Source organism: Herpailurus yagouaroundi, unplaced genomic scaffold, assembly GCF_014898765.1.
Source record: "Herpailurus yagouaroundi ecotype Mexico unplaced genomic scaffold, PumYag 186, whole genome shotgun sequence".
In the NCBI taxonomy this organism is placed as follows: domain Eukaryota; kingdom Metazoa; phylum Chordata; class Mammalia; order Carnivora; family Felidae; genus Herpailurus; species Herpailurus yagouaroundi.
The window spans coordinates 46,797,709-46,807,261 of record NW_024412417.1 but is presented as its reverse complement, the minus strand read 5'-3'; the positions used below and the strand labels follow the sequence as shown (position 1 = coordinate 46,807,261).

The window sequence follows — 9,553 nt, the reverse complement described above, 5'->3', positions numbered from 1 at the left end:
ACCAGAGGCCATGCCCAAGGTCACAGAGGGGCGAATGGCCAGCAGGGACCCCATCCAGGGGCCCAGCCAGGAGGGGTGGAGCGTTCGGCCTTGGCTGGGGTGGAACGTTCCAGTGCTCTTCAGCAGCCGGTGGAGGGGCTGGGCCAGGCAGTGCTCAAGCTGCAAAGTCCCAGGTGGAAAGACCTCAGCCCCTCCCCCAGGACCCCCCCCCCCCCCCATATCCGTGGCCCCACTGAGAGCCCTTCCGCCCCGTCGGGGACCCCACGTGCCTGCGGCCCCCACCTGGCCCGTTGCTCAGAAAGGATCTGTACACGCGGTGGGTCCACTGTCCTGCCCAAGGTCAGCGCTGAGCCTGGAGCCTGTGTCTTCCAGTTTGGTTCAGTCAGGCCGCAGGTTTTTGAGGCGCAGGGTTTTGAAGGATGAAGAAGGAAGGTGAGAAGACCGGAGACACTCTGGGGCACAGGGGGTGGGCGGGGAGCCCCAGAGGGCAGCCCCAAATCTCCACCCGGGTCGGTCCCAGGGCCACCAGCAGGACTCACTTTGCCCCATCCCTTCAGGGGTCTGGCGGGGAGGAGCATCGCGTCTGGAGGGCCATCCAGGGACCCCCAAATCAGCCTTTCTGGCCACTGGTGGGACATCATTGGTGTGGGGACGGTCAGACTTCTGGGTGCCGGGGCCAGACCCCTGGTCCCCTCTGACCGGCCTTTATCAGAGCGACTCAGGGAGAAGCCAAGTCCACCCAGACCTTCACCACAAGGAGCGCTGGGGATTCTTCTCAGGCCTTGGGAGCTTCTCGCAGACCAGCCGTGGGCCACCTGCACCCGCCTGCCGCCCCCGACCATGAACGGAGCCTCACGCTGCCTGAGTCTGCCAGGCCCTCCCCCTCCAGGCCACTTGCACCCCTACTTTGCAGAGGAGGACATCTCGGGCTCAGAGAATGAGTCAGTGACTCAAGGTGACACAGAGAAAGGCAGGGCCGGGCCTGAGCGGGGGTCATCGGTCGTCGGCTGTCCCCGCACGTCCTCTAGCTCTTCCCGGGGAAGCAGCTCCTGCAGAGGAGAGGCCGGGGCTACAAGGACCCTGACCCTTCTGGGTTTCTCCAGGTGGAGACAATGGCCTGGCCCTGGGTCGCTGGGGGCACCTGTTTTCTCCAAAGGCTGCTGGGGACATGAGGTGCAAAGGCTCCTTAAGAGCCCCTCACTGCACGGCAGTAAGACGCTCCCCGGAGAGGGCCCTTGGACCTACGCTGGTGTCACAGGCAGGAGGGAGCGGCAGGGCTCGCGCCCCCAGTGTCTCCGGTGGACACGATCTCCCGACAGCAAGGATGAACGGCACCCACGGCCCCTGAATGTCCTGGCCCCTTCCACGGCCGTCCTAATGCTTTTGCTCAGGACCGGGGGGGGTTTTGGTGGCGTTTAGGAGAGAAATGTCACCTGGGAAGTTTCCTGCCCCAAACCACTTAATCTGGGTGCCTCTGGCCGCACGTCCCCACGCCTCATCCGCCCCAGCCCTGCCCCAGCCGGTTTGCCTCCAACCGCCCCTCGGATGCCCCCTCCACAGCATCACACCAAGGCCCAGGGCGGCTCTGACCCTCTCCCAGGGGGACAGGACGGGGGGACCACAGAACAGTCACACCAGCCACGGTGCCGCGGCTGTGCCCCAAGCGGGCCAGCTGGGAACACTGCCCGTAGAGCATCACTCGTTCGCGCATAACAGCGTTCTGGCACTTTTCATCCTCATGCTCTGCTAGGACCTGGAAGGGGCAGTGAGCTGGCTGCTCTGACTTAGCTCTCTTTGGGGCATGTAGGGTCTCACAGATCCTGTCCTCCTGTCCGGCACGCCCGAACCAGAAAGCCCCCCACACTCTCCACTTTGCCAAGCCGACAGCGAGGGGCTGCTGGACCGGCGAGGGGCCACCCCTTACTACCTGGGGACGACCCTGCAATCGGCACGTGTTCCTGACATCGGACCCCAGCTCCCGCGTGCCAGCCGCCGCCGGGAGCCTCACCGCGGAGGTCCTTAGAGACAGAGGGGCAGCGAGCTCTCCACATTCTGAAGGCTCCAGGAACCCATCCTTGCTTGCAGAGGCCGGGATGTCAGGCTCAGCGGTTCTCGAAGAATCAGGTCGCAGAACCCGTGGGTCCCACTCCGCTCACTGGCTACCTGACCTTGGGCCAGTCACTTCCCCTCCCTGGACCTCGGCAGCCCAAGATCTAATGGCACTGCTGACGCAGGCCGCGGGCAGAGCGCTTCCTCAAGGACCCACGTCAGCGCGGTAAAGCACCTTGAACCTGGAAGGTTCTCAGTGAACGCCACCGACGGCACGTGTCAGGGACGCGCACATTAGAACAGTCACAGGGACCCGCCGCACACCTGTGGGAAGGACCGGGCTCCCAGGTGCCGACAAAGCCACATGCTGGCGAGGACACGGAGCCGCCCGCTCACGCCCGGCCCGTGGGGACACAGAGCGGCACGCACTCTGGGAGGTGGCTTGGAAGCTTCTCACACACTAAACGCTCTCTTTCCATCCGATCCGGTGGTCATGTTGCCTGATATTTTCTCCAAGGAGTTGAAAATGATGTCCAGGGGCGCCTGGGTGGCTCAGTCGGTGGAGCGTCCGACTTCGGCTCAGGTCATGATCTCACGGTCCGTGAGTTCGAGCCCCACGTCGGGCTCTGGGCTGACGGCTCGGAGCCTGGAGCCTGCTTCCGATTCTGTGTCTCCCTCTCTCTCTGCCCCTCCCCCGTTCATGCTCTGTCTCTCTCTGTCCCAAAAATAAATAAACGTTAAAAAAAAAAGAAGAAGAAAAGAAAATGATATCCACACGAGAACCTGCACACGGGTGTTCACAGCGGCTTCATTCAGAGCCCCCAAACCCTGGAACAGCCGAGGTGTCTGTCAGCAGGTGAACGGACAACCTGTGGTCCATCCAGACAACGGGATGTGGGTCGGCACTAAGTAGGAATGGGCTGTCGAGCCGTGAAAAGACCTGGAGGGACCCTAGATGCATATTACGAGGTAAAAGAAGCCAGTCCGAAAAGGCTACGCAAGGTACGATTCCAAGTCTGTGACATTCTGGAAAAGGCAAAACCGTGGAGACGATAAAAGACGAGTGGGGGCCAGGGGCCGGGGAGATGGGAGGGACAGTCAGCACAGAGGGTTCAGGGCAGTGAAGCTACTCCGTGTGACTCTCGAGAACGGACACACGTCATTGCACATCTGTACAAAGCCGCAATGGTGCGCGACAGCAAGATGACATGGAACATAAACTGTGGGCTTTGGGGACAGCGATGTGTCAAGTGCACTCTGGTGGGGATGTTGAAAGCGGGGGCCTGTGCTTGCTGGGACAGGGGTCCGCAGGAACTCTCTGTACCTGCTCCCCAATCTTGCGATGAGCCGAAAATGCTCTAAAAATTAAAGTCTACTTTTTTAAACATAAAAAAGACCCAGGTGCCGTTGGTCTGGTGGCCGGATGCAGGTACAGCTGGATCCAGGGATCCAATGGTGCCTCCACGCCCTCTCTGCTCGGCGGCTCACCTGCTGCTTCCTCGGGCTCCACGTGGCAGCAATGTGACCCCCGTCGGCTCAGCACGCGGCTTCCCAGACCCCCTCCAGGGGCAGCCGGGAGCCTCTCTAACTGTCCACGCAGGTCACGCGTCTACACCTGCCCCGATCACGGGGCACGGGGCATTGGCTCTACCCTCCAGCCCTCCCTCGGGGTCAGGTCCCCCTAAACACAAGGCTAGCAGCGGCTAGGGGGGCTCCTCAAGGAAAACCTTGGGTCCTTTCTTACACAGAAGGAGAAAGAGGAACCAGACAAGAAACCAGCAAGGCTCTGTCGCAGGGGAGGGCGCTGGAGGGCGGGGAGGGGTCAGCCAGGTGGAAGCGACTGTCTTCGTAGCCTGACCCCGGGAGAGGCTTCCCAGGGCGAGCCGGACCTCGTCTCCCGCCGCACTCACCACATCCTGCGCTGGGCAGCCGGGCCGGCCGCAAGAGCCCGGAGGGCCGTGTCTCGAGTTCAAGCTTGGAACCTTGGGGAGGCTTCACTGGCCGGTCAGGTTCCCGTGGCCCAAAGATGCTCTGGAAGATAAGCGGGAGGGCAGGAGGCGGCCATGACCAAATGGTGTCCCTCCAAATCCACGTTGACGCCCTGACCCCCAAAGGGATGGTGTTTGGAGAAGGAGGTCATCAGGCTCACATGAGGTCGTGAGGGTGGGGCCCTTGGGACGGGACCACCAGGCAGCTGGCTTCCTCTGTCCCCACCACGTGAGCACACAGCAAGAAGGTGGCTGTCTGCACACCAGGAAGGGGCCTCACCAGGAACCGGATGCACCTGATCACGCCCCCCCCCCCCGACCCCCGCCTCCAGAGCCTCGAGAGATAAATGCCCACCGTGTGAGCCCTCAGTCTGTGGAATCCATTGTGGGGGCCCGAGCTGACCAGTGCGGGGGCTGATACAATGTGACTAGTGGGGGTCATGACCCCTGTCCAGGCCCCGTGCGGCCCCCGCCCCACCGGGGTCCTCCCAGGGCAACCCAGCGTGCTCACCCGTCTACACCCACGAGTCAGGGTGGACCCTCACCTTGGCGAGCTTCCGGGAACAGTGGGGGAGGTCCAGCTGTGAGCGAAGTCACCTTGGGGTCTAGGGGGGTCATCCTGTCCCCAGTCTGGAGGAAGAAGCCCAGAGGCAGAGTCAGGCCCGCCCTCCCCGCTGTGGGGCCAGGATAAGCCCCGCCCTCCAGGTCCCCAAGTAAGGAGCGCTGCGGGTGGGGACACAACTTTCCAACAAGCCACTAAGTGAAGTTCCTCTTTATTCTCCAGCCTCAACAAGGACACCTCAGAACGCAGCAGAGGAACACGCTTCCCTTGAGTTCAAGGCCCCCGATGCCCAGGCTTTTCAGAAGTCCAACGAAGAACACGGGGCATGGGGACGGGAGGAGGGGACCTGCCTGCAGCTTCCTGCCCTGTCTTTCCCCCCCAGATGTACACCCATCCTCGCCGTGAGGTGTGCGTCCGTGAGGACTGCGCGTCCAAACTCGGACCCCTCCCCACAAACAGCCGCCCTTGGCCAGGGTGGGGGGGGGGGCACACTCATCCCTGGTCTGTCCCCCGACGCACACTTCAGGGCGCTGGTCTGCCCCCCAGTAGAGACCCAAGTAAACCCACCTGAGCCCCAGGCCAGGCTGGAGGCCGTTGGCAGGGAAGGAGCGTGGTCTGAAACCATGAGGTTCATGTCCCACAGACTTCTCAGTTGGGGCCCCCTTCCCAGTTGGAGGGCAGCAACAGTGCCAGCCCCTCGGGAAGCCCCCCCCCACCCCGTTCCGTCCAATTGTATTTGCAGGGCACCCACCACCCTGAGCACCTACTCGGTGCCCACTGCACGCAGGACGGCGGGGACAAGGGTGGATCACAGGGCCTCTGGCCTCAGGAGGCTCCCCGGGGTCTCAGCCTGTGGGTTTGCCTCAGGGATCCCGGGGGGCAGACTGAGGCACAGAGGCCGGCCCGCGCCCAGTCCTGTCCGTGCCACTTCCCTGAGCAGCTTCGCTTACATCTCCCGTATGTTGGGTCCCATGCAAGATTCTGTTCCATAAAAAGACATTCCATTCGGTGCTTTATAGACGGGAAGCCACGCGGCAGCACGCGCACGCGGCTAAGTGTGACAAAGCAGATGGAGCCAGAGACTCGGCGGGTGGCTGCGAGGCTCTGCTCTGTCTCGTGGCTCTGTCGGCGGGAGGGGCTCTGGGGCGGCCACTTTGCCGGACTCCTCTGTCTCCGTCCTCGCTGCGCCCCCAGCAGGTGTTCAGAAACCGTGTTCGGAGGAGGAGCGAAACCCCAGGGGCAAGGAATCCATCCACCTGGCAGGGGGACCAGGGAGGGGGCGAGGAGGCCGCGCGGCAGAGGGACCTCCGTCCCAGGCTGGGGCTCAGCCCGAGGAGGCAGGACAAGGCCATGGCTCCAAGCGACAGGAGGCTGAGAGCCGAGGTGGTGACGCCTGACAAATGGCGAACAGCAGGGAATCAAGCACATCCCACCGGTCACTCCAGACCTCTGTGCACCCGCCGGGGTCTGGCGGGGGTGGGTCCCCCTCCCTGTGGTCACCCAGGGACCCGGGCCGCTGGTGGGGGCTGCCACAGAGGAGGGAGAGGGAGAGTGTGGGGTCCCTAGGCCTTGGAGAGGGGCCACAGAGAGGCTCGCTGAGCACTTCTGGCCGCCGTGAAGGACGCCCCGCAGGGTCCAGGGAGGGCTGACATCCAGCCAGGGAGCATGGCGGGAAAATCCACCCCTGATCCCTGAGGCGGGGGGTGCAGGGATTGGAGCTACTGCTGGCCACTCCCCGTGATACACGGGGTCCCCGCACATGGCCACGCGATGCAGAGACAAAGCCAATCCAGAGACCAAGCGTCTCTGCCTCGATGTCGTTAACTCTGGTTTCCGTTATTAACAGAAGCTCTGACATCTGCTTCTTGCTCCCAAAGAGAGTCCTACACCTCCCCGGGCCTCTGCTGGGGGGCGTGAGCTGGGGGCCCTGAGGGCTCTGCCGGGGGGGCCCCCCACCAGCCCCTTCCCGCCTGTCTGGCCAACACCATTCACTCCGATTAGCCAGGGGCTCGGGACCCAGGGGGTAGAAAGGACCTCGGCATGACCACCAAGCACCCCGGGGACTTGGAGACATGCTGTGATGCCCCAGAGACTGACCTCTCATCTCTGTCTGCTGCTTTGGGGGGACACAGGCTGCAGGTGTCACAAGGGCCCTGGCCAGTAAAGACAGCCAGGAGAGACCCAGCCTGGGGCCAGTGGCTTTGTTCCCTTCTCTGGGACATGGTGGCTGTTTGCTCGACCCGGGGGCCCCGAGGGGACCCCTGGAGACAGGGCCAGTCTTCTGCAAGTGGAAGGGCAGTCTTTGCCTTTGGAGGGTGAGGGGGTCTTCCCGGAGTCCCTCTGTGCCCTGGGTCCCCCCCCAGGCTGGCCGGCACTCCGTTCCACGGGGGCTGCCCCACCCTGTCTACGCAGGGCTCCGCTGTGAGTGGGAAACCATTTAGGATCCTTGTTTCAAATGTGTATTTCTAGCCATGTGAAGAGTTCCTATCACTCAGGGCATGGCCACAGAAGAAACGGACTCACCGAGGAATCTCTCATCCGCCGAGGCACGCGTTAGCGTTGCAATCGTACACGGTCTTTAACCATGCATATAGAAGACTGGCCACCAAAAGGGATGCAGAATCTTTACCCCTTGTCACGACGGGACGGTTGAAACCCGTGAGGACTGGGTTTGAACCCCAGGGGCTCCTCTTACCGTCCTCCAGACTCCATCCTGCTCTGTGGTCCTCGCTGACCTGTGGGGCGTGTGGGGAGGGGCGAGGCCCTTCTCCTGCCGGACATTCCACCCCATCGGCCTCCCCCACCTACAGCCCCACACACTTTTAGAGCTTAACGCAGACTCTGAGGCCTCTACGTGGTCTGACTCAAGTATGCCCACCCTCCGAGGGCGAAGGCTGAGGTATCTGGCTCCTCAAAGCAAACCTTTGTCGGCCTTGGGTCCGAGCCATGGTCAAACGCGGAGCGTGGCTGGTGACTGCTATGTCGCCACGCACCAGGAAGGGGCAAATCCCCGTGATCGCCCAATCCAACCCTCAGATTCAGGAACGAGATCAGAGAGGGCAGCCACATCCCCGCGGGTGCACAGCGGACGACGCACCTCCACCGTGGAGCCAGCACGCGGCTCCCACCCAGGCTGGCTGCGGGGCAGGGCGGGGGGACGGAGAGGCGTGCCAGGAGTCAGGCTCACCTAGGCCTGCGACCCCAAGGTAGCAAGACATCTCTGTTCCGGTGAATTCAAAGGAGCCAGCGTACCGTGTGGTTAAGCCAAGTGACCAAAAGCAGAGACAAACATACCCAGAGCTACTGGGTTCCCGGAAGCACCTGGGAGAAGTGGCTCGGCCAAAGCAGATGGAAAATTCTGTGGCTGTTGGGCCACAAAGATTTCGAGGTCCTACTGTGAACCATTGCTACGGGGGAATATGCGTGAAACCCACTCCCCGTGTGGGCAAGGGGAGACAAAGCCCCTCTCCCCAACCTCCTCCAGGCATCCCAAAGGAGGAGGAGCCAGGCTCGCAGATTTAAGTAAAATGACAGGAATTTCACATTTGGGATTTCAGGTAACCAAGGAATGTAAGCAATGTCCCAAAAATCAGACAATAGAAGGACAGTTCGCTGATCGTGTGCAGTCCAACACGGCATCCGTATTTTACGCGGTGGCCCTAGCTGGAGCAGGTGTGGGCACCCAGGGCCCGCCCGGAAGCGACCCTGCCTGCAGCTCCCGCGTCCTTGGCCTCGGCGCTGGTGGGAAACGGGCCCTGGCCCTGTCCTCTGCCTGCAGACGCTTTGTAGCTCGCGGCCTCCCCAGGTTCCCTTCCTGGCTCTCACCGGGCCCCCAGCGGGCATCGCCAGCCTTCAGGTTGAAGGGATGAAGAGCCAGACACCAGCGGCCGGCAGACATGGGGGTGGGCACCTGGCCGGGGCGGGGGTGGGGGGGTTGGGCAGGACAGTCACGCAGCTGTCAGCCTGGTCCCCACCCCGCCCCGTCTCCTTGCTCCCTGTTCTCTGTGGAAGCCGCCGTGAGGAGCCCACCAGGAAAGGAGTGAGACGGGCCGGTGGGGTTCAGGCACCCCATCCCTGGGGCTAGCCTGGGGGTCCCCCCTCTCTCCCCATCTCCCCCAGCCACCCTGCCCTCCCCACCTGAACGCACCACTGTCTTCTGGCTCCAAGGCCTGGCAAGAGCTGCCTGTGGCCTGGCCAGCATCTCCACTGGCCAGCGGGGGGGTGGGGGAGGGGGCCAGGAGGCCCTAACACCCCAACACTGGCTGGGGGGCAACGTCTAGGCCAGTCCCGACCTCTCCCCCATCAGGGCCAGAGGACGGGACGGCAGCTCCTTCCGGCACCGGCCTCCGGCAGAGGGTCGTCCTAAAGTGCCCCCTGACAGGACTCTCCTGCTCAGCCCTCCACGACCACGAGCCCTCCCCCCTCCCGCAACGGGACCCCTCCCACAGGACTGCAGAGTCCGCCTCCCGGGGCGGAAGTGCCCCACCGGCTCAGAAGCACAGTCCCTCCTGGTACCTCGAGGCTGCAGGTGCGCTGACGCCCTGTGCTCCGTTCCTAATCAGACGTCAGGCCTCCCACCGCCGGGGAGGAAATCTCATGTTCTGAGCCGCGGGGATCCGGCCGCCCTGGTCTATTTTATGGCGGCGACACAGTCGAATGCAAGGAAGCAGAGGCAACGGGGGTTGAAAGAGTGGGAAGGCAGAGCCGGGAGAAACCACTGGAGTTTGGGAACTGGGCCAGGGGCAGGCAAGACGCAGGCTCCCGCCGGGAGAAACTGCCTCGTGGGCTCAACGCAGCGGCTCGGACGACCCGCAACTCGGGCCCAGGCGAACCCGCCTCTCTGTCTGTCGGGAGGACAGACGGCCCACAGGCTGCAGCCGCCAGCACAGGGCCTGGGCCTGGACCCCGTGTGGCTCCCTCCTGCGGGCCCGCTCCACCCCACCCCTGCTGGACT

The 9,553-nt window shown here is 63.3% G+C and overlaps 1 long non-coding RNA gene across 1 annotated transcript; it reads right to left on the bottom strand.

Moving 5' to 3' along the window:
* Window positions 1-265: 265 nt before the first annotated feature.
* LOC121043050 (uncharacterized) lies at window positions 266-9,478 on the bottom strand. Its single transcript, XR_005796665.1, has 4 exons — window positions 9,115-9,478; window positions 4,583-4,667; window positions 3,960-4,080; window positions 266-1,049 (listed from the first exon to the last, which is right to left on the bottom strand). It is a non-coding gene; the product is annotated as an uncharacterized LOC121043050 (long non-coding RNA).
* Window positions 9,479-9,553: the final 75 nt, after the last annotated feature.